The 25,047-nt window shown below is 35.2% G+C and overlaps 1 long non-coding RNA gene across 1 annotated transcript; it reads left to right on the top strand.

Annotated features, from left to right (window-relative positions):
- Window positions 1-218: 218 nt before the first annotated feature.
- On the top strand, window positions 219-23,909 carry LOC141434097 (uncharacterized). Its single transcript, XR_012452013.1, has 3 exons — window positions 219-267; window positions 17,308-17,358; window positions 21,725-23,909. It is a non-coding gene; the product is annotated as an uncharacterized lncRNA (long non-coding RNA).
- The last annotated feature ends 1,138 nt before the right edge of the window (window positions 23,910-25,047 follow it).

Raw genomic sequence — 25,047 nt, 5'->3', positions numbered from 1 at the left:
GGCAAAGTTTTCGCATAATTTGATTGCATGAAGCGGTCCCCTAACTCGATTCCGTTCCCTTCCCGTCACGCGCTCAAGTGTTGTTGACTTGTTGTTTCTATTTTGTTTTGACTCGTTCTCCGCCGTTTGTTTTATCTTTAATCTTTTTATTTCTGCAAGTTCGTAGATATCCTCCATTTACACTGTTTGATTAGTGACAGCTTTTATCTTATTATTTCAGACGCCGAAAGTTGCGAGCGAGTGTTTGGCTTCTTCGCTTCAATTGAGGTAATGTATCATTTTTGATGCTCTTCTTTTCATTTTGGTGCTGTTCCAGTTTAATTTTTGGGCGAAAATTTATATGGACTCTAATTTAATATGTAAATTATTTTATAAGCTTTCGTAAGCCTCATTAAGTGAAAGTACTTGATAATGGCTCCAGATAATTTTGAATCTCTAAGTCGCTGAGATAAGAGATTAAAACTTTTCTCATTCATAACAAAGCCGAGATTGAGAGAGCAAATTTCCCGTAAACGGGTACTGATAATATCTAGAAGATGTTTCGGGCACAGCATTTTCAAATGGAAATTTCGGGGTCTGAGGGTCTGATTTAAGTTAATTATGTTTTAATTCTAATTATTTAACATTGTTACAAGCTTTTATTTAGCGTTGTCTGTCTGTCTGTCTGTCTGTAATCAAATCTTGCAAGTTAAATTTGACCAATTTCCAGTAGTCAGATTGACTTGAAATTTGGAATACTTATGTAAATCGCATGACAATATAATACGAGTAAATGAACTCTTCATCGGTTAATAGCATAGTCTTGAAATTTGGTATGCAAATCTAATTTGGGTGACAATGCAAGTACAGTCAACAAAAAGTACAGTCAGCAAAAAAAGCCTGTATTTTTTTTATGGTTAGGTTAGGTTATTTTAATATTATGTTTAATCTAAAGGGCAGTTGAGTGGGACAAAAATAAAATAAGTCGAGAAGGCTGAATTAAGTCCTTTTTAAGGCTCCGTACATTCGAGTGAAAAAACTAAACTCTTATAGAATCACTTCACTGTCTGTCTGTCTATAGGTACGTCCGTCAAAGCCAATTTAATCCTAATGCTGAACTATTTAACTAAAGGTCTAGAACTAGCTAAATTGCCTATTTGACTAAATAACTTTATGATCAACAGTTTTGGAGTTACTTGAGAAAATAGACGAAATTTACGATTCCCGCCCTTTATCTCCGAAACCACAGGGCTTACAATTTTAAAAAGTCTGTGCTATTTAGGGTAGTATATACATTTTTTTAATGTCTGGTAAACCCTCTTCACGCGAGTTTAATTTGCACTTGTTGGCACTTTTGCTTTTGATTCCTCAAATAAGTGCAATAATGGTATGATGGCCTAGATGCATTTATATGATATACCTACTATATAAAATATAAAATAAAGTATCAGTTTCATAAGGATTTTTGGCTTCACCTGGTTGAAAAATGGCCTATTAAATAAAAATAAAAAACTATTTGATCAAACGGTTTAGTTAGTTACGATTTCCCTGTTTCCTATGCCTCAGGCACGTATGTAAAAAAGTTCTAATCGACTATGGTTTGCATCTAACAACTAACTTTTTAACCAAAAAATCAATATATTGAAAGTATAATCGTCACATCACATAGACTAACATCAAAACGCATATTAAAAATACATTATAATTAAATCCTATCGTCACAAAAAGCATATTAATGTGCTTACTCCTTAAAATTGTAATGTACAATTGTACAAATGTCATATAGTAATAAAAATGCTATAGCAAAAGTCATTATGTTGAGGAATAAAAGAGGTCAACGGGGGTCCGCTTTGCGGACCTCCTATTCTGCGTAGTTTAGGCGCTTGGCGCTTGGACAACATACTAACCTAACCTATCCTAATTTATGTTTAATAAAAATATTGGAACTGAAATTATGGTTTCTGAAAAATATGACAAATAATTATTAGCCTCAATAATAATATGTATAATATACATTAGTCAAATATATATTAGTCCAACTAAAATTATTCTAAAACCGTAATGCCAAGCAAAGTAGTGGCCAAAGTATTACTATGCGACTGTACTATTATGCTAACACAAATTATGCCAAATGAAAATAGGTAAAAAATGCGAACGAAAGGGATCCCTAATAAATAATATCACTTTCTGATCTGTTAGAAATATAAAAAAAAACAGCCAGTAGCAAGTCGAGATCGCGCACTATGATTTCCGTACAAATTAAAAGCGAGCAAAACTAAATTTAATTTTCGTAGCATTTCTCTGTTATATCTCTTTAGGCCTTTCCCTTACGCTATACAAGACATTTATTAATTCTATGTTTAATTAAGAACAGTTCTATCCGACCACATTTTTAATTTTCATTAAATTTTTATGGAGTAATCGAGAAAAACTAACAAAAATGCAACGTTGCCAGTTCAGCAAGAATAAACGCTCTTAAGTGACAACTCTACCTAATGACAGCTCTACCAACATGCACAAATTGATAACCGTAGGCTAGATTCAGAACGAGTATGGAACTGGTGTGCCGTTTCTCGTTTATTTTAATGTGCGTCTCTTTCGTATCTACTCGTAACGTGCAAAAAAAAAGACAGAATAACTACTAATCAAGTCGACGCGCTGGTTTTGTTTTTGTGTAGGTAGCCAGTACTTTAATTAATTTTGTACTTAACAATTTGTTGTGTCAAACTACTTATTACCTTCCTACATTAGACCTATATCAAGTACTATGGAGTGAAATTTTAAAAACATATATTTAAACAACATAGTTTAATAACGCCGTTCGAAACAATGGATTGTAATTCTTTTTCATTCTCATTTGAATCTTCAGAAAAACGAAGAAAACCCCCAAACCCGAACGACATTAACATTCTGGTTGCTGTGTACAGTCAAGGGCTTAAATATCTATACAGCCATAGCGTCAAATATATGTATACATTGACCTAAAGGTGTATGGATATTTTTGACGTCTTAGTAACGTATATATATTTATTGCCCTTGACTGTAACCCAAACCCATTAGATATTGAAAAATTTGTTGGCACTTATATGCCTTGACCATATTTTTTAGCAGGTATTTTTTAACATTTTGGTTGCTCCAATGTATTCTGTGTCTAATATTCGTGAGTTTTGCGTATAGCCTACGTAGAAATTACGACCTACTCAGTAAGAAACAAAATAATAACATTCATTTTCAAATTAAACTGATAATGTATTAAAGCGAAATCATTCGTAGTCTGTTATCTTGGAAAGTCATCACCATCATCGTCAGCCGAAAAACGTCTAATGACGTACATGGAGCTCCCAAAAACACCACAATGATGGCTCCTTCATTTAGATGTACCAATTAGTCGATTATTCGCTAGAGAAGATCAACAAATGGACAAATTAACAATGTTCAAAAACTACATTCATATTAATAACTTTTAAGCCTCTGTTATATTATTCACTTCGAGTCTAGTATCTGATTCTCAAACTCGATTGGTACCGAGTCTGGCCTATATAATCGGGCAGAAAGTACCGCCTAGTTGGAGCGATATAAAGAGGCAGAAACCGCGATTGCTGCCGGCTATTCATTACGCCCAGCGGGCAGGCCCGAGATTATTACGATCACACGGCATAAGGAATACAGTGGGGAGTTTTGTAATCAATAAGGCTGAGAACGGTTTTGTTAGTTGACGCAATTTTAATAGATTGATTTTAGGTTTTTAATTTAGATTAATTTAAAATAATTGAAATGAAATAAAATATAGTAATTGTATTGAGGGTGGAAGAAAAAAAGGTTTTAAAATAATACGAGTATGTAGGTAGTTGAAAGTTGTTTGCTTAGTGAAATTTAGCAGTTGCATTCGTGTATAATAAAACAAAGACTTTACTGAAAAGACTGACAAACTTTACGATAAAGGGAAACATCGCGTGGAAACCTGCAAAACCTGCGAAGTAATTCAATAGTATGTGTGAAGTTCCGAATGGGCCCCTGTGTAAGAACTACGGCCTGACAAAACGCTCACTGCTCAGAACGATTCTATGTTGTTCTCATGAAGATGAAATTTATTTACATTCTCATTAAGCGAAATGTAATTTATTTTGAGATCACTACACTTCTTAAACCTTAGTTTCACTCAAGCAGGCCTGCTGTCTCTTGTCTCCTTACCACAACATACAACATACTCTTAAAGATAACACTAAACACTTAATTCTCCTGCGGCCTCTGATACGGGAAGCAATTTGGTATACGACTGTTTACCGGACTCTGGAGGAAACCATTGTTTACTGCCCAAGTGCTCACATAAAACATCGCCATGCATTTGATAAGAGGGAGGCATTTTGTTCCTCTCCTAAGCATGTACTTAGGACAGAATTTATGACGAAAATGAGGATATCTGAGTAGGAAATGGGCTGGTTCTGGACAAGTAAGTTTATGAGTTGCATGTCATAAAGTACCAATTAGAAAAGTGGTCTACCAAGTATGTTGTTTTCCATTTTAAGAGAAAGTTACATCAGAAAAAAATATGGCTCCTCTTCACATTAATTTTTTAATCATTGTGTTTAATAAATCCTGTACTATTATTTAACCCACATTAAGGCTAATTATGGTACACATGGAAAAGCAATGAAATTCGAAAGTTTTGTATGGAGATAGTCTTCTTGTGACTCGAATTCTATAGGTACATTTTTTTTCGAATTAAATACTTAGTAGATTGTACAACAAGAGCATAAAACGAGCCATTTTACCCAAGACCTTCATATAGCCACCCGAGCCGGTACGGCGAGAGTGGATAGACACGTCGAGGGGAAAATCGGTTTAATGCTCGAGTTTAACACTACTTTTCACTGAGATTGCGAGGAAATGAAATAACAACAATGATGAAAACAATTTTTCACTTTCTATGTACCTTTTTATTTTAGTTTTATTGATTTACTTTGATTTATTTTTAGTTTTACACACATTGAATTTATTAAAAAAATATGTAAAAACTTTTTTGTATGTGGCTGCTGACACCTGATTAACTTGGTCTTAGACGAAGATTTTACTTTATGCACTAGAGCATGAAAAGTCATTTTATGTCGCATAGCATGATAAGTGAAAAATATTCCCATTTGTATAGTATTAATTTAGTAATCAGTAGCCTTAATGTGGGTTAAACTATAGTACATGATTTTTTAACACCATGTACATAACTGAAAATAGTCTTCGATGCTATACAACATCATCCATCACAATTGTATAAATATAGGTACATTCTATTGCTAGGCTCAAGCTTCTTCGCAGTATGATAATAACCATAATAACACTTACCTACGCACACACATGCTCACCAATTTTCGTATTTATAATATTAGAAGGATAAGGACGCTTTAACTATCTAACCATTAATTACCAAGGGCTCATGCTCACACTTCCACTCGTCACTGTAAAACATTTTATACCCCATCGAAGCAAAGCGCACGCATACTACCCTCATAACTACGAAAATGAAAATGAAAATGAATAACTAATGAGTACTCAACAAGTCTAGCAAAGGGCCGGTTTATTGCAGGCCGGGCGTAAAATTCATTTTAACGTCTACTCACTTTATATACCTAATCTGGGAACCTGATGAAGTTTGAGTTTTATTGCCACATTTAAATAGGAACTGTTTGTCTTTTTGCCCAAGTTTCGTATTGTTAAGATTTGCTTCCGTGATTTTATTGTAGGTATGCAAAAGTATTTCAAATTAAAGTTTTTGAATTATTCTTTCGCTTATTTGATTTCTGATAGTTACCAATACACATGGTAAGTACACATCTGTTAAAAATATATAGTACTTTGTTGAGTTTCTTGCTGGGTTCTCAACAGTAGAGGTTTTTCCGAACCGATGGTAGTTTTTTTTATCATTCGTAAGTGCTTCTTATAGCTTAAATAAATTAAATATCTAAAGATATTTTGATTTTGACAAAAGCTCGAAAAGTTTGTCAAATTTTAAGTTTAAAAGGTTTATCTTCTGAAGTAGCGTCGTAGCGTTTAGCCCCAAAAACTGGTTATCAATCTCTTTTAGAGCGTGAGCATCATTATTATTTCAAATTATGTCATTCATTCACTCAGATTTGCGTCACTCAACCATTTATTCTGTCAGTGTTGAATGACAGCTTCGTCGGAGATCATATTTCACTGGAATCATATTTCAGATACATTTTCAAATAAATATTTAGGTGCAAAATATGATTGTTAATCTTTTTAAAAGTTAATAAATTTTCTAGATTTATTTTGGCCTATATACGTCCCACTACAAAGCATAAGATACCAAGAATGAGAGGGCTAAATAAATAAATAACACGCTTTAATAAATTATATTTCGTCAAAAAGTCAAACCATGAGTTATCATTAAAATTTTCATGCTAACCCCATCTGAAAGCTCGGCCTTTAATCCACTCGCATATTAAAAGTACTGCAACTCCCGGAAATTCCCGAAAGCCCTCAGATCATCGCTTACCATTTTATGTACAATCGTGCACAGAATTCAGTCCTCCAGCAATCTAATACGTATGCTAATTTATGATAGCTCGCCGGAATTATAGATGTCGCCCCGGGCGCGAAATTACGACCCCAGCGTCCCCGCCACAGCCGCCATCTTGACATTTTGATTCGACTCCAGCACAATTAAAATGCACTAAACTACTACGGCCGGGTGCTAATGCTCTTTTTAGGTGCTGGCCCGCTCCTAGTGTTTGTCTTTTGTTTTTGTCTGTCGAGTGCGCTCACGTTCGTTTTTTAAATTAAAATGTTTAGAATGGAAAGATTATTGTTCGTTATGTTATTTTTAAAGGGTCTAACTAGGTTCTAACGTTATATTACGAGTCGAAGCAAGGGAGTTTAAGGAGAAAGTGATAATTCTTCCGTCAAAGGATTATGATTTTTGATCCGCCTTTGTGTAAATATGGAATGTAAAATACCGCGAGGGGCGGGGTATATTAAAATTAATATTGGCACCGGCACCGTCCCATGCAAAAATGTAAACAGTAATTAACTGCTTTAGTAAGATATAGAGTTTAATGATATTCTGCGTTCCTTTAAAAAAATACAAGGAACATTTTAATAAAAACATCCTGCTTTGAAATCTATTCCATCTGCCACGGAAAACAAAACAAAATCAATGGCGATGCTCTTTTGTTTTAACTATCTATGTGTATCGAAAATTATTTTTAAAACTTTCTTTTTAGCTGACTGTCCTTGTCCTTATCCTGTCCTTGCATTTTTAACCAAAAAATAATGTAAAATGAAATAAACTTAAAACCAGCCAAGTTTGACTCGGACTAGTGCACTGTTTTTGTATAAAACTTTTATTTTCTGTATTATTAAAAAATATAATTCTACCAGACTCCTTGTAGGTATTATGTCTGTACTGTACCAAGGCGGCGTTATAACTTGCATAAACATGAATAATGGCTTTCACAACTCGAATGCTAACGGTAGTCTAGACTTTTATGTTTTATGATAACGACTTTTAGACATAGTCCCGTTATTTTAAATTTACTGGAAAACGGCTTAGAGTAAAGCTGCTGAGCTTAGTAAGATAATTTGAAAGATTTTTAGAGTAAATTCGTTTTAACTTTCGTTTAGCATTTAGGAAACGTCCTAGAATATTGTTCGAATAAGAGCTATTTTAATATATTGGTTATTTAGTCAGCAATCTTCCAAGCGCGTGTCTCGCCAAGCAGGGTTTCATAGTACCTACATATGCGGCTAAGTTTAAATATTATTTAAGTCTTGATCGACTATTAGTATTAGTCGTTAACTTGTAAAGCTGCTATTTAAGAATTGGATAGTTTTTGTTTTAAAATCATTCATTAAGTATTATCAATTTAGTAGAACTATTAAACTTTTTTAGGGTTTTCAATGGCTTAGATTGTAGGGGGATTCGGTGGCCTTGTGGTTTGACCTATGGCCTCTCAAGTTGAGGATCGTGTACCTATACACCAGAGAAAAAATTTAGTGATGTGTGTGAAGCTCTCAATCCGCACTGAGCTCGCGTGGGAACTACGGCCCAATCCCCCTCATTCTGAGAAGAGCATTCTTGTTATTGCACTTTAGTACTTTTGTTATGTCTGTCCCTATCGCCGTTTATCTGTCCGTCTGTCTATACACCAATCTACGCGTCTAAACATAGCAGCCTTTATAAATTGAAATAATTGAGCAGCATTATTTTAGTAACAATATTGTAGCACTTATCATGAGAGGCTGTATCGGAGCGTAGGACGCGTTACGACGCCTACGCTACGGCGTAGCGGCCGTCGTAGGCGGTCAATCACCTCTAATGGGTGACAATGTTTGTTGATAAAGGCATCTAAAGGTTATTTAGCTGTAATAAAACAAACTTAAGCGGCATAAACTACATCAACTTCTTAATTATAAACTAGGTGAGCCAGGTAAACGACGTAGCTCAGAGAATCAGCAAGTTGAAGTAGCAGTGGGTTGGCCATATCTGCCGAAGAACCGACAATCGGTGGAGTAAACGAGTTTTTGGGTGGAGACCGCGTCTCGGCAAACGTACTGTAGGAAATTCTTCGTTTAGGTTGAGTGATGATTTGCGAAAGGATGCTAGTAGAAGCTGGATGCGTCAAGCCGAGGATAGGGCGCAATGGCGCTCATTGGGGGAGGCCTATGTCTAGTGGTCTGCTTTAGGCTGATAATGATGAATTAATAGTACATTGTGTCTTAAGGGCGGTAAATAAGGAATTACGAACGAGAGTCTATTAGAAGCCCGTAGTCGAAGACTGAGGGCTTTAATGAGTCGATGTTCGTAATTCTAGTACCGCCCGTGCGACATACAATGTTTTTCATCACATTTGCGAGTATTTTTTTTATTTCTAAAAGCTCATTTACCGACCTTGGGCTTCATGACAAGCGCATTAAGGTCGAGGGTTTTATTTGGGGGGTTGAAACCAAGGTAGCCTGCATGTTACGACCCTGTTTACGAGCAAGTGTGATGAAAAATACTTAATAGGAAGTTTCTCAGTTTAATTTATTTAATTCTGAACTCTTTTTCCAGGTACCAAGTGAAGTTCTTTTTATTATACAATACAAAAAGTGTAGACGACTGATATTATTTGTTAATACGATTTATACAAAAAAGACCATTTGACTTTAAAGTATTCTTAAGAGAAAAATGCTTTTAAGTTTTAAGTAGATGTACGTTATTATAAAAATATCGTCGGAACTAGTTTTGTACAAAGTACCAAAATCGTTAAAACTAAATACAAGTACTAACAGTTTACAGTTAAGAAAACTCCATCCAGCTATGATAAGGGTTGTTCAGAAATGTTCATTAAAGTGGCACAACTTCGTTAGTTCTGGTACTAGCACAAAATTAACGTAGAATGTACTAACTACGATATGCAAATGTAATTTGAGCTAACATTCTCGGTTCAACTCAGAGAAAACTTTCCGTGGCGAGCGACGTGACATAACAGGGGAAATATAAACTTTTAGGTAAAAAAATACTATTTTTATGACTTTCTGGTCTTACTCGTGAACATTGGCTTTTTCTCGGAATAAAATGACTTGGGCTATAATAGTTCCCACGTGGTCCCAATATAGATGGGGAAATTTCGCACTCAGTTGAATTGCTCCGCAGGCGTTTGTTTTCCTTATGATAATTTCCTACACCCGAATAACCTCGTGATAAATATCAAATATAATTTCGCTCATGGATTCTGAAAAAATTCGACGTCAGAGTCCTTGTTTGAAATCACGATCCTTTGTTTCTACGGGGATAGGTTACACCACTAGACTACCACTACCACGGCTATATTTATGATCTAAAGAAGCTTGAGGTACCTAATTTATAATATTAGTGGGATATTTATTTAAGTATGTATTTATCTATATCAGTATATTTAGCCACATTGTCTAGTACCTACAGTATAAGCTTTACCTAGTTTAAGACTAGGTCAACTGGTGTGAGTAGTCACAATCATGATATTTATTTTATTTGTCATGCTCCAAAAAATACTCAGACAGTGACAGCCATAATGTGAACCATTCGCCCGTGGCATTGTATGGAGTACTTCTTCTCTTTTAAAATATGGCTTTTCTGTCCTAATTAATAGGACAATTTCGCCAGTGTCAAGGTAAACTCTCTTTGAGAGGGACGTTGTACGGTAATTGTAGTTTTTGCAACTTGATAGTAAAATTCCAAAAACCACGTGGAGACCACTGGCGCATTAAAAAATGTTAGACACGAGAGCAATATAGAATTTCGGGATCACTGTTCACTGTTAAGGTTAATCGCCGCATAAAACACTATCAAAATTATACTTCAACTTGCCAAAGAAACAGAAATAGCATAATTAGATATTGTCTACATCCGCCATCTTCGAATGCTACAAATCGAATCCCATTGTATTATTATGGAGTTAGGTGTTGACTGTAAGTTGACAATGACAATAATCAACGTCAACACGTGAGTCCATTTACAGCCTACGAGCGAACAATTTTAGTAACGGAATGATTGATACCTGAGCACAGCGCTGAATTCACGGATAATTTTAGTACTTAGAAAATAGGACTCCTGCTTCAACGCTCCCTATTTAATACTTTGTTTAGGTAAACAATGGGAATCTAGCTAAATTTAATATATTTATTAGCTATTTGCAGTCCATTTTACATCAGAAAACAAATCCCAAATATAATATTATTAACTTAAATAACTTATATACTAAAGTCACAGGAAGAAACAGGCTGAATATTCACTGCATTTGCATATATACATGTTACTGCAGCTTTGCATATAACTGCAGTTCCGACTAAATTAGGTGCAGGAGCTCGCACCAATTGTTCCCAGTTAACGTGAAATATGGCTCTTTGTTGGTTTAATGTGTTGTGGTTACAGCACTATGACTCGTTTATGCAAATAAGTTGAAGTAAAACAACTTTAGTTTCAGTTTAATCTTGAACTGTTGTGTTTGTTTCTTGTCGTCAATTTTTGAGTTTTATTGGGTTTATTTCTGTTACACGATACGACAACAACTTTAATTGCATATCTCCGTTATTGCAATCATTTATTACTCTGAAAGTAGGTTGTACAGTCAACGTCATAAATAAGTGATCACTTTTGTACCTTATCATTTTAACGTCATGTTTGAAAAGCAATACGAAATTTTATTGTGTACCGGCAGAGAGCGACAAGGTACAAAAGTGATCACTTATTTATGACGTTGACTGTAAAGGTACACTAGTGGCGTGGCGTTACAAGTTTGTGTATCTGCATTAACTCCGAGGAATTGCACCTGAAGACTTATTAAACTAATGCTTCTTTTAATCACCAAGTTGCCTAAGGAAAATATTCACTTCATGCCACTGTTGTACAAACTTCTTTAGAAAATTAACGTCAGCTGAACGAACCAAATCGAACCAAAACGAACTGGGACGAATGATAAACGAACAAGTCTTTATATCACACATATAACAGTTAACGTCATTAAACTGTTACACACACTGTTTGAATTGTTTCGTAGACTAAGGAAACTTCGAAATAAAATCAAGAAAATTATTGTTTAACAATGTGATGGTTTTGAATGTAATGTATCTAATAATATGTAATATGAAGGCGTGCGTTCAAGGTCTTATTAATTAATAAATAAGTTTTTTCACGCAATTTACATAAGTATACCAAATTTCAAGTCAATCCAACTACTGGAAGTTGGTCGAATTTAACTTGCAAGATTTGATTACAGACAGAAAAACAACGGGACAAGTGAAACAAAATAAAAGCTTGTAAAATTCCCTCTGCATCGTTACACTTACGAAATATTTTTAAAGAAGTCTGTGCGTACAACAACAGCAATAACATGTTTAAAACTATTTTTGTCGAGTTTATTGTGACTTTTGAATCAAATGTTAGGTACTTACGTAGAGGTTTTAAGCCCGAGTTTTCACTTATGATTCGCAGCTTAAAAAATTTAGCAAAATAATCGTATATTTATTCATCATCATCATCATCATCATATCAGCCATAGGGCGTCCACTGCTGGCCATAGACCTCCCCCATAGACCTCCAGTTGCCTCGGTTGGAAGCAGCTTGCAGCCACCGTGAACCCGCGACTTTAACTTTTTTTTTATTTTTATATTTATTGCAGTTCAATAATGCATATACCTATTTTTAAATATAAAACCATAAAACGCTATCACGCCATAAATATCAGATATAAAGCCATGTTTCTATATTTTCCTTTCCAAGAGACTATCAAAAATGAAATATTTATTTTCGTACAAAGGATTCTCCTTTCACTGCACAGTCAACGAACCATGGAACACCAATACGGACCGCCGCAACCAAACCCTCATTTTGTATCAGACTTTAAACGAGAACGAAAAATACTGGCGTTGTGCTTGAAATAGTGTGACAGCATTTTTGTAACCATTTTTATTTCAATAATAGCTTAGTTGTGTACTACGACCTACATTAATCGCTAGTTACAAGATTTAATTCTGGTTTATATATCTATTTGTCTATAATTGTTTTATTAATTTGTATTACTTTATAGTAGTAAAGTTTTTTAAATCAAACTATTAAATTTGAACTTCTACAGGCAGGCTACAAATAATGAGAAAATAGAAATATAAATCATTTATTCGTGACAAAGTAGCGTAGTATAACAAAAAGATATTATTAATATTATTATTTTTTATTTTGTCGGTTTTGAAACTTAATTTGATGGTTGTAAGAAAACTGTGCTGAAAAGCCTAGTGATGACTTGAGACCGTATTGTCGTAAGCGCAGGCGCAATTGCATCATCATCATCTCTTTCAACCTTAGGGTAGGGTAGGGATTAGTCTACATCGTGTAAGAGAAAAAAATGGTAAAAAAATATACCGAGTAAATTAGAGGATAAGGCTCTACCTATATCATCTCATGTAGAGGAAACCTGCACCACGCCTGCAAAAAGTAATGGTGCGCGTGAAGTGTCTAATTCGCACTGGGCTCGCGTGGAGACTACAACCTAAGAACTCTCATTCCAAAAAGAGACCTGTCCACAGCGCTGCTGCTGGATACTTGAATAAAACAGTACTCGTAACAGCAGCACCGAAGAAATGCCGCTTTATTTAATACATCGTCATCAAAGTTAACCCGTGTTAAGTCGTGTTTTTAACCGTTTAATAATCGTATATGCAACATTGTATACCGGGTGTGGCCTGTAATATGAGCAAATAATTAAAACATAGATCATACTCCTCAAACTGAACAACATTAGTTCAGCAACTTTTAAAAATAATTAGTTTTCTAATATTTATTACACTTTTAAGTTTATTCGAAGAAGCAATGTAAAGCAAAATGTTTGTTGTTTTTAGCGTGACAGGCGACGTCAGTTGTGTTCTAGGATGGCGTACATTGATAGCAGTATTTAATTTGTATGAAAAAAGGAAAATTTAAAGACCCATTATTTTTAAAAATCGCTGAACTTATGTCGTTTAGTTTGACGAGGACGATCTGTTTAAATTTTTTGCTCGTATTACAGGCAACACCCGGTATAGCATTATAAAAGCTTATAAAGTTATAATGTAGCATTCTCTAGATGAATGTTTTTTTATCGGTTATGTTTTGCACAATGTTTACTTTTTCTGTATAATAAGGCTAAAACTTTTGCACATCTATGAGTAGATATAAATCCTTAGCTATGATTTGTATCTAGAAATGTCAATGGTTTAATGGTAACCTACGAGTATATGCCCAGCATAATCTAATCTAAAAGCTTATTACTACATGAAGCAATTGTTCAAAGCTCGCTCTAATTTACATACACTCTGTTTAACTTTATAGTGGCACTTAGGCAAGCTAAGTGAAACCGTAACGAGCCTAGTCTACTTTATGCGGAATACATTAAAGATTCAACATTAACAGTCTTTAAGTTTTATACAGGTTGTTCATTAATAAACTGAAAACCTGAAAGTAGTTTATTAAGAATTGAGAGGGCCGATTACACTATACTTTAAACCAGGTTGCGTTTTTTCTTTAAATCCCTCTTTTGCTGAGCCAATTCTAAAATGCAACATACGCCAATTACATGCCTTAGCGAGGTTGCTTAATATTTAGATACCTAATTTAATACCAGCCATATTCCAGTCAGTTTTTATTTTCTTCAAAGAAACGGCGAAGCGCAATTGACAAGTACAAATTACGAGAATATAAAGTAGAATTGGTGACTTAGCAAAACAAATAAAATATTTTTTAATCATTATGGTATTTGTAAGTGTATGGATTAAACCAACTAAATATTAAAAAAAATAACACAGTTGAGGTCTTAAGGTGGTTTTCCACCGGTGAGGCGAGACGACACGTGGCGAGACGAGAATTGAAATTTGTATGGGAGCGCCCGCGGGGGCCCGCGGACCCTGAGCGCGGGCGCGCGGGAATGCATATTGCATACACATTACAATTCTCGTCCCGCCTCGTCTCGTCTCGCCGGTGGAAAATCACCATTAGGTTTTCAGTTTAATAATTAACTCCTTGTATTGCATTAAACGCTTTAGTTAGTAGAAATATTACTGTGGTCCATATTAACAGACTGGTCCACATTTAGTGCACTTACTCTACCCAATTTATCAATATTCAATTTTTTTATAAGATTTTTGCTATCGACGAGGGATTTCAACTACAAGTTTTCTCAAGGTTAAAGGTTTAATTTCAACAAATAAATTAGGAATCAAATCAAGATAGGTACACGGCAGTGACTGGGCAATGTTTAAATTAAACCGAGTGACAATGTAGTAAAGATTTTGACCCAGCTATATAGTCGTCAACAATAACATCCTCAACGAATCACAAATTCCAGACAATTGGATGATAAAAAGCAGATGAAAGATTATTTACTAACACTTTTTCTAGCTTTTGCTTGCAGCTCCGTCCGCGTCTTGCAAGAAACGAAGCACTTTCTTTCTCTTTTCTGTGAAAAAGTTGCTTATTTCAACTAGGGCATACACTGCCTGTATGGTTTTAGCAGTTCTAAAAATTATTTTTCCGCATACCAATGTACAAAGAAATAAACGGTTTACTCTGCATTAGGTATACGTTATAGGTTAATGGTAGGTATAAAAGGTTGCAATAAACTTTTGAGCTTTATTGACGTTTTTAATACGGCGCTGATGAGATATAAAGAATTTTAATTTCTATTTAGATACGTTCATTAGATATTTAATTAACGTATTTGTATTTAAGCCAGTTACATGGCAAGGACAACAAGCGTTCTTTACTGGTGACTTTTATTTTCCTTCATTTGACATCGAGCTTAATTCCCTGCCGAGCTCTCGACTTTTCCCTTTGTTTGTATTTTAAAGAAAAACAATTTTGAAACTTCTCCCTGTCACTGTCGGTTTCTTTAGAATTGGATTTTTCTTTTCTCTCCTTTAGCACAGATAATATCTTCCCCAACGGAAGTTTGTTTCAGTAACTTTCAAAATTCCGATGTTAAAATGCTTCTCGAGGTCTTGTGAAAAACATATTTGGTTAAGCTTCAAAAGTTTTTCATATACCTATCGATACTTTATTAAGCTAAGCGCTAAGCTTGTCAATATCAAGTTTCGGCTCGTTATTTAATTTCCTTTGACCCAGAACCTCAGTGACTCAAGTAATTCTCCTCAAATTCTGTCACGTCCTCTCTTCGTCTATTGGGCCTTAACGCTTCGTAAAATATTCAAGTTGGGATGAGTCCGTGCGTCAAGCAACGGCTGGCTGTGATACAGAGTATCGATCCGTCGCGTTTCACGGGAATATGGCTTGCAAATATAAATCCCGCCCTGGCTCTATGCCAGCTCGTATATTTATATAAAAATAATTAAGTGTTATCGTGCAGTGCAAAGGCGCGAACTTGCCTGTTACTAAAATGTTAAGTTACTTGAAATTTTCTTGCATAATTTTGAAGCGTTGTTCTTAATATTTTCATAGAATGTAGAAACTTTAAAAGAGTCGTAGCACGGATTTTAACCCAAAGTTCAGCAAGTAAAAAGCGCAAGTATTTTATTACTTAGGAAAGTTGAAACTGCTGTTTTTTTTTGTTTTGAAATAAATTCTTAGATATGGTGATTACTTCTTTTTGTGCATAATAGGTGAAGGTTTTACACTATGACGCCTGATAAAATCTATGTCAAGTATAATCCAATAGGATATATTTGTCCTAACATAACACCAAATATTTCCACTAAATTGTGGAATTACGCACAGAAAAATGCTGTTAATAGATACCGCGTTTTCTTTCAAGGAATGATTGTAGGTACACACTTCCACACAACCTTTTACGCAAAAGAAAATTGTAAGACCGTATCGCACCCATACGCAGCTTTTGAACGGAGTCTACTTTGAAAGTACTTAGTCAGCGAATGCTTTCACAAAAGGCTGCCAAATTTTAATTACCACCCGGCAATAGGTAATCTCTAGAGTACATATGTCTGAAGTTAACTCGTTACGTGAAATATTAAGAGCAAAGTTTTTGTTTAATGGCATCAAGTTTAATGTAGGCAGGTCGCAGGCGCTGGCTGAATAATTAATTGTTAGCTTTGTGAAAACTGCTATTGTGTTAACAAAGAGTACATAGCTGATTTACCAGATATAATCGATTTGGTTAATTACTATTTTTGGCCATTGTGGTAAGCGTATGTACAAAAATATGTGTTTGTAATATCCAAAAGCAAAATTAACTTGTTTTTCTTTTAAAATTTTCTACCTGAGGGTAGAAGTCCGTTTTGTACAATTCCCTCTCAGAGATAATGCCAATTTAGATAAATTGTTCACCCCGGGAAACCCCTACATGGCAAATTTCATTAAAATCTTTAGAGATATTGATCCTCGAAAAAATTAAACTTCCCTGTTTTATGTTAATAGACAATGACATAGTTTAAAAAAGTATTCATATAATTTGTCCCAAGATATTATTATTATTTTTAAAAGCGATACTTTTCGTGTCCGCGCACTTTTTTTAAAGTTAAATAAATCCCGTTATATAATACATTACAATGACTCTTTATTGTTCATCACATAGAAAATAATACAGGAAACAGGTATAACCATTGTAACTCCTCTTAATCTTACCAAAACATGTTACCAAAAAACCCGTTTCAAAACCAACATTAATCTCTGAACATTCCAGACGCATTTAATTCTTCTATTTTTATGGATAGGTAAAACAAAATGCCATATAAATTCAATAACACGGAGACATATTGCTTTCACATAAAATATGGAGCCGGGAAAAGTAAAACTTACGTTTCCTTTAGTCAGCGTATTGAAATGTAGGTAACATTTGGGACTGAATGTTCCAGGATCCCAGGAGGACGGAGACAGCACGAGAACGAAAACAATTGAACCGAGAGGTAAGATTTAGTGAAATTCGTTATGCAAATTTATTATTGTTTTTATCTTGAGGAATATTGCTGCGGAGGGAATGCCTTTGGAATCGTATTAAAGTCGTGTTTAGAATTTTAAGGTTTGTTACGGTTGCAGTGGGTGAATTTGCACATGTGAGTGACGCTAACCCATTAAATTATTGGGTATTTACTGAATGTTACCCCAATTTTTTTTCACACTTAGGTACTTACTCATAGTGAGTGAATATGGTTGACCTAGAATTAATTTAAGTTTATTTAAAAAAATAAAGAATAAAACAGTATTTTTTTTCAAAATCTCAGTTTTTTCCCATACTATAACGCATTGAATTACCACAAAAGTATAGGTATGGGGCTGAGAATCGAATTCAGTTTCTCATCATTCCATGTCGCATACTTCACCAATACGAGTATACCGAATTCAGCAGTTGGCATAAGGTTCTCAAGGTACTCTCAAACATTTGATTTCAAATTACTTTGTGACGTGTTAGCACCTAGCGTCATTCTAACAATGTACATGTCTGGCCGACATCTAAAAAATTTTAAAGCAAAATTCCCGAGCTTGCTAGTGATTTTATCTCTGACAACGCGGTGCGATCCGCATTGAGTTAGTAGCAGAGCTTATCTGACTATAAAATGGCAACATAGGTTCATACAAAAACAAAGAGCAAGCTAGGCCTGTGCTAGTACGGCTAAGGACTACCATATTCATGAGCTACCATGGAACCTTTTCAAAGGAAAAGTCATTACGATTTTCATTGTTAATCAATGCGATGGTACTATGACGTTTACTGTAAAAAGTTTCCATGGTGGCTCATGAATTAAAGTCCTTGACCGTAAATAACGTTTGTCCAATATCGCTTGAGTTCGCCGGAAGACCAGCGATGACTCCATCCGCGGAGTCTGCATTTATGCTGAGGCGGGACCATTTCGGGCACATAGTTTTACTTTTTCCTTTTTTGATCTGTATTGTGATATTTTGTGCCTCGTATGTTTTTTTTTTCATTTCATTTCATTTTAATTTGAGGGTGTCACTAATAGTGTCGTGCGCCTTGCATAGTGTAAACAATACTTACTCAATACTGTTAATCATCATAAGCTAGAAGACGTCCAGTTGAACAAAAGCCTACCCCTTCGAAAGCTACGGTAAACTATAACTCGCCACTTGCAACCACCGTCACCCGCAACTCGCGCGATGTCATCAGTCTCCGACTACCTAGGTGGCCTGGCAGCTCTTCGCCTTCCGGTTCAATAGGTACTACTTTTAGTAAAAATTTAAACTAAGTTAAAAATCAAGTGTAAAATATCATAATAACATCAATCTAAAAGAAAGACTAATCTGCAAAGTCAGTTAGGGTGTAAAACTGTCAAGTGGCTGAAATCATTGAAATTTCAGCCCTGACGTTGGAAAAGAAAAACATTTCGGGTTGGGCCTGAGTTTGGCTCTGGTCGTTGACAAAATCTCCTAGTTTAACGTGTCGCAGAATCCTCCGGCTGATAGGAAGGGGGAAAATTTCGGCACTCTATTATGTATTACATAGATGCTTGTAACAAAGACATTGTCTGGATGTTAGATTAGGGTCGCAGCTGATCTTAATATTACATGAATGAAGAATGGTAAAGCTAATTAAACATTTAAAAACGAGTTCAAGTTAGTCAAAGAAATTAGGATTTTAGTTTAAGAGCAAATGGTTGAGATGTTGTTTTATTGAGGTTTAGACCATATGAGTTTTATGTAGTTTCGTAGCAAAGTATGCGTCCAAAAGTCTTATAACAGTAAATATTACATTAAAACAACGTAGTCGAAACACTTGAGCTATCACTCAGTAGTGTTAAATAAAATAGCCGTTTTCTGATATTTCAAGCACTTAGATACCGGCTGTTACGTTTATAATTAATAACTCCATTATTTATAAGTAGGTAACACCGTCAAATAACACAGACCAATTAATTAACTCCAGGCTATTCAGGACCCTCGTTATCGCGTTATACAATAGTCTATATTGAACAGTACGCTTAGCATATTATCGACAACGGTCAGCTCTAAAGTTCTCAGGCGAAGGAAGCTGTTTGCTCAGCGTGCAAGATTAATGATGGCAGGAGGACATAACGCAGGCTCAGGGAGGGAACAAGCAAAGGAGGGGGAACACGGTTCTGTTCCTCGACAGAACATTGTTATAGTCTTGGCGTATTTGGACTAATTGCTCGCAGATATTTAGTTAAACGCATCCAAAGCGAGCCGATTTAATCCGTTGAAATTCAATTTTGATTTTATTTAGGTACAACCAATTATATAGTGTGAGTGTACCTACATCTGAGTTCGATACGGTAGCTAAACTTATCCTATGTACTTGTCAATACGTATTTCGCAGCTTCAGATTTTCTTGAAACAGAAGTAATGGCGGATCTTAAGAGCTTAGATACTCGAGCTTGAGCGGATTAATTGCTAGCTCGCTTGGAGTACGTTTGCCGCACTATTTCACGGCTGAGCGCACATTAAAACCATTAAAAATCCGGGATAGCAAGGAATTAGTTGGAAAACGGAACTATTCTCAATCGTTCCGTCAATCGGGGTAAATTGATGAGTCAGGCGATCGGAGCGCGGACAAAGCCGCCGGGAAACAATGCTACCTCCTTTCAGAGCTTCCCTCGTGCAATTAAGTGAACCTTTTTGTTAGCTCGCGCTTTCTGCTACTACATTATCGGATACAATGCCCGCAATGATTTGCGGAAAGACGCCGAGATTCTTTTTTTTTGCTCCCGCGAGAGTTCGACGTCGATCCGTCTGATTCGTGTTCGTCATTCCATCTTAGATTAGCGGGTGTATTGTTGTGCGGAAATTGAATCTCGTTTAACCGATAGGCGTGATCCCATTTGCGTCTTGCGTGCCTATATCAATTTTATACGTTTTGTGTGTTATGAAAACAACCTCTCCAAACATATTTTGGGAGATTCATCCAAGGCAAAGTTAAAACCCAACTTCCTACATAGATAGAATCACTTTAAGTAGTTATTGGCTTGCAAACGTAGAAACTGGTTTTTGTTTTCACTTCCCGCATACAAAAGTTAAGGGTTTACAGATATAATAATGTACATTTTTACTTTTATATATGCGTCGATTAGGCCACTTTAAGCCCGTTGAAATACGACGTTACTTGGATGACACAAAGTATTTAACTTTGTGAATTGGCTGTCTTCTGTTATTTTAAGCACTTAGATAAAAAACAACTTGCTCACTTGCACACTTACTCTTACTTATTTACTTACTTACAGGAAAGACAACATCTGTTTCTTATTCTGGGTAGGTACATAAATAAATAAAAAATAATTTCGGACAACAAAAATCCACATGAGTTAGTAAAAGCTCACAAACTGTGTTAGTAATTTATTTCTAAAAGGGATAATACAATACCCAAAAATACTACTATCAACAGTAGGTACTTCCGTCTTAATATCCTTCACGAGTTTCAACATCTACAGAATCGAATCTTTTGTGCTTTGGGCTTACGAGCCATAATAAATGATAGATTATGATGTGTCACGTCTAACGAGATTTCCATATCAAATGGCCGGTGTCGCATTAATCCACAGCTATATGCAGATACCCATACAGCAAGCGCTGTGATTAATATTAATACGATTAGCATAAACCTATGGTTGGAGATAGGCCATTGTTTATTCGTTGGGAATTGACGACGCAGTATCCTAAACTAATAACTGAAATAATCTGCGGCGTGGGAAGCTGGTTTGGGATAAGATTTAGTATTGTTTAAGCATTGTCTTAATCACTGATAACATTATTAAATACAGCTTAACCGTTTCCGTGTTGTGTGATTCTGAATGTCCTTGTAAGTTTTAAACTGAATTCAGAATGTTGTAGCAGATTGGATAGGTTAGTTTGAGTAAACGCTTCCGGGATTTTTAAAACGCCTTTGATGCGATACACTTTTAATTTGAAATTAAAATATCCTGAAAAAAAAATTACTTACAGGGTTACGTTCAGTAAAGCTAATTCAATCACCGTGTTAAAGTATTGCGGATACATTTTAAAACACCTTGTATAATACTTCACTTATGTAAAAATACAAATATTTATAAAAAAATCCTAGGTAGGAACAATACTGGTACAAGTAGCTTTAAAAACTGAAAAATTGACAGCTTTGTAAAACCAGAATGCACTTAACTGGTATGATTTAATATATAAACAAAGATAATAATAATATATTATGCGATATCCAGAAGTTAATTTTTATACGAAACTTTCATATCCTTAAGGGATTCGCGGTCATAAAGTTTCGCCATGTAGCTTACGTAGATTAGAATTATACCTATACTAATGAAAACTATTCTCAAGTTTCAGATGCAACGCTGGATTAAAAACTAGGAAGTCATTTCAAGATGAAACTGGCAAAGAACTATCAAGAATGAAGAATAAAATGAAGAAAGAAGAAAATAATGGCACATTCGTGATCTACCCTGTAGATCCGGGCTTTTGTAGTTTAGTTCCACATCAGAAGCTCGTCTCTACAGGTATCTCACGGCTGGAAGACCTCGCTACTTGTACAATCATCAGCAAATAATAAGAAGACTTGAAGAAAGAAAACAACTGTGGACCTACTTTTTACAATACAATACAATACAAAGACTCTTTATTGTACACCAGAAATAGTAAGCGATACAGAAAACAGATACACAAACAACAACAAGCTTTTACCAGCTTTTATTTAGTTTCACCTGTCCAGTTGTCTGTCTGTTTGTATTTAGTAAAATCTTACAAGTTAAATGGAAACAACTTTCGGTAGTCGGATTGACTTGATTTGACATAGGTACTTATGTAAATTGCGTGACAATACAATAATCTGGCAGTGACATCCTGGTAGTCCAGCCTGGATCGTCTCCGCAGCGGAACTCTTCAATGGCTAATGGCATCAACTCGAAATTTGGTATGCAAATGTAGTTTGGGTGTCAATGCAAGTAAAGTCGACAAAAAGTGCCGGCAGCGAAAAAACCTTGTATGAAAAATGTTTTTTTTTTGTCTAAAACTTATTACAGTTGAACTGATGATAAAAGGAATAGAAATGTCGCAAAAGTTAAACACATCAATGCACCTAGGTAAATACCTCATACTTTAATTTCCGAAACAAGTGAATTATTAGCCCGTCAGTCAAAATACTGCACCCGTATTTTTTCTTCTGTCAAATAAACAAAAAGTTCTGCAAATATAGCCTGGTTAACCTTTTGACGCCAACGACTCATATATACGCACCGCAGGTTCCACGCCAACGATCTATTTATACGTCCATTACCTCAATGCAGAAGCAACCTTCGTTCAATTGTGGTAAAATTTTAGGCATTGCAATATGGAAGCCTGGCGTATGGATGATGTCTTTTGTATTTGACGTGGCGGCGAAAAGGTTAAAGTCTCGCGTAACGCCACGCTGGGCTAAAAAGTGTAGCACGGCGTGACGTCATGCGGAACTTTAACTGGCTATTATTTAAGTACCTAATTGAAAAGGAAAAAAAAGTGTGTAATATTTTCTAATATCTAACCGCTATCTAACTGACGAACTAAAAAAATAAGCTTTAATTTACCTACCTTCCAACGTTTGTATGTAAGTGAGTACATTTGTAGGTTAAAATATTTTTAGACCACTTCCTGGTACCCGATTGAGCTAAAACCTGGCAATACTTATGTAATTATGGTGACAATGACAATACTATAATCTGGATGATCTCCGCAGGACCGAACTCTTCAACAGTTAATGTACAGCCATAAAAAGTAGCAAAGAAAACTTCTACTTATTTAAAATTAGTTTTTTCTCAAAAAAACGCATTATAATTTTTCTAATTCATTCTGTAACTAAGCCCCGTTTCAGATAATTGCTAAAAAATGGTAGTACCATTTGCAAAGCTTGAGGTTCAAAACGAATAAAATTTTACTAGTGAGACTCGTACTTCACCAAAAACTCCGAAAACACAAAACACGCCGAAAAACTGGCGATATTATTCTCAAAGAACAGACCAAAAATGACATTTCTATTCTTCTTATTATCAGTTCTATCTATTATGTATCTACAGGGTGTCCTTGGCCAGTATTGAAAGGTCTCTGCCTATTTTATTTATTTTTTATTACAAGCTTTTATTTAGTTTCACCTGTCCCGTTATCTGTCTGCCTGTAATCAAATCTTGCAAGTTAAATTCGACCAACTTCCAGTAGTTGGATTGACTTGAAATTTGATATACTTATGTAAATTGCGTGACAATACAATAATCTGGTAGTGACATCCTGGTAGTCCGGCCAGGATCGTCTCCGTAGGACGGAACTCTTCAACGGTTAATGGCATCGACTTGTAATTTGTTATGCAAATGTAGTTTTGGATGACAATGCAAGTACAGTCAGCAAAAAAAACTTGTATTAAAAATGTCATTTTTACCAAAATTTATTGTTTTAAGAAACGGTTACAACATTACAACCTTTGTTACAAAAGCTAAAAGACTACAGAATACGGTATTTGACTATTTTTATATGTTTTATAAATGAAAACTACGCAATGCCTGTTATCGAATAGAAAAACATTTTTAAGCTACCTTTTAAAATAACAAAGTTACAAAGGTTTAAAATTAAAGACTAGACAGAGAAAGACATACTGGCATGTGACGTCACACGCCAGTACCGCCATACTTGCTGCATAGAGAAAAGCGTTTGAGAAAGAGACAGGTATATAGATTTTTCAAAAAATCACTATAAATCCAATTTTCAACCGATTTAAATTTTCTTTTCGCTAAACACTATCTGTTTATCTATATTTTCATAATAATATTAAGATATGGCAAAATCAGAAGTTGTCAAATACCGTATTAGGCTAATAATATAATTGGCACGAGAATCTTCAATAATATTATTAAACACATTTTTGAGGCCTCAGTCTTCAAACTGAGTATAGATTATATATAATAAACACTGGAGTGGGTAAATTAGCTCAATTGTAAACTAATTTGCGACTTATTATTACAATCTCAAAACGATCATCGTGTTGGCATGCACAAAAATCCTACACAACTAAACTAAACTACATGACATTCTCGCCAATGGTAAAAATAACATGGCTACTGATCGTGATTGCTTCTCGGTTTACCTAATACATTCTCTTATTTCACTTCAAGCAACTGCAAATAAACCACAAAGTAATGGAAACAACAACAAACCCAGAGATCTAAAAAGCTTTATTAGCCGACACTAAACATAGCGGAATCCTTTCAGCACGTCCCAGTACTTTAAGTGCATCAACTTTACACCTACCAGGGCAGCAGACGTTATAAGAATATTTACTACCGCAAATAAAGGCACAATGTGTGCACGTGTTGCATGAGTCTCAGGTTTATGTGCACCGTAAACCCGTTAGGTTTTATGAACTTTATGGTGCCAAGGAAATCGCGTGGGTGAACATTTATTTATGTGTACTTACGTAAATCAATGTTATTACGGAACATGTTGCGAATAAACTTGTTGAAACATACTTTGCAGAGTGCATAGACATACATAAAAGTGTAAAATAAAATAGTTATTCTATTGGATCCTTTGGAGATTTCCTTAGGTCATTCCTATCTTAAATGACCTTAATACATGTGTTATTAGTCTACAATTGACCACTGCCAGTTTTTACATTATATGTAGAC

This window comes from Choristoneura fumiferana, chromosome 13 (genome assembly GCF_025370935.1).
Source record: "Choristoneura fumiferana chromosome 13, NRCan_CFum_1, whole genome shotgun sequence".
In the NCBI taxonomy this organism is placed as follows: Eukaryota; Metazoa; Arthropoda; class Insecta; order Lepidoptera; family Tortricidae; genus Choristoneura; species Choristoneura fumiferana.
The sequence above is the reverse complement of the archived record's forward strand: the minus strand, read 5'-3'. Positions and strand labels throughout refer to the sequence as shown.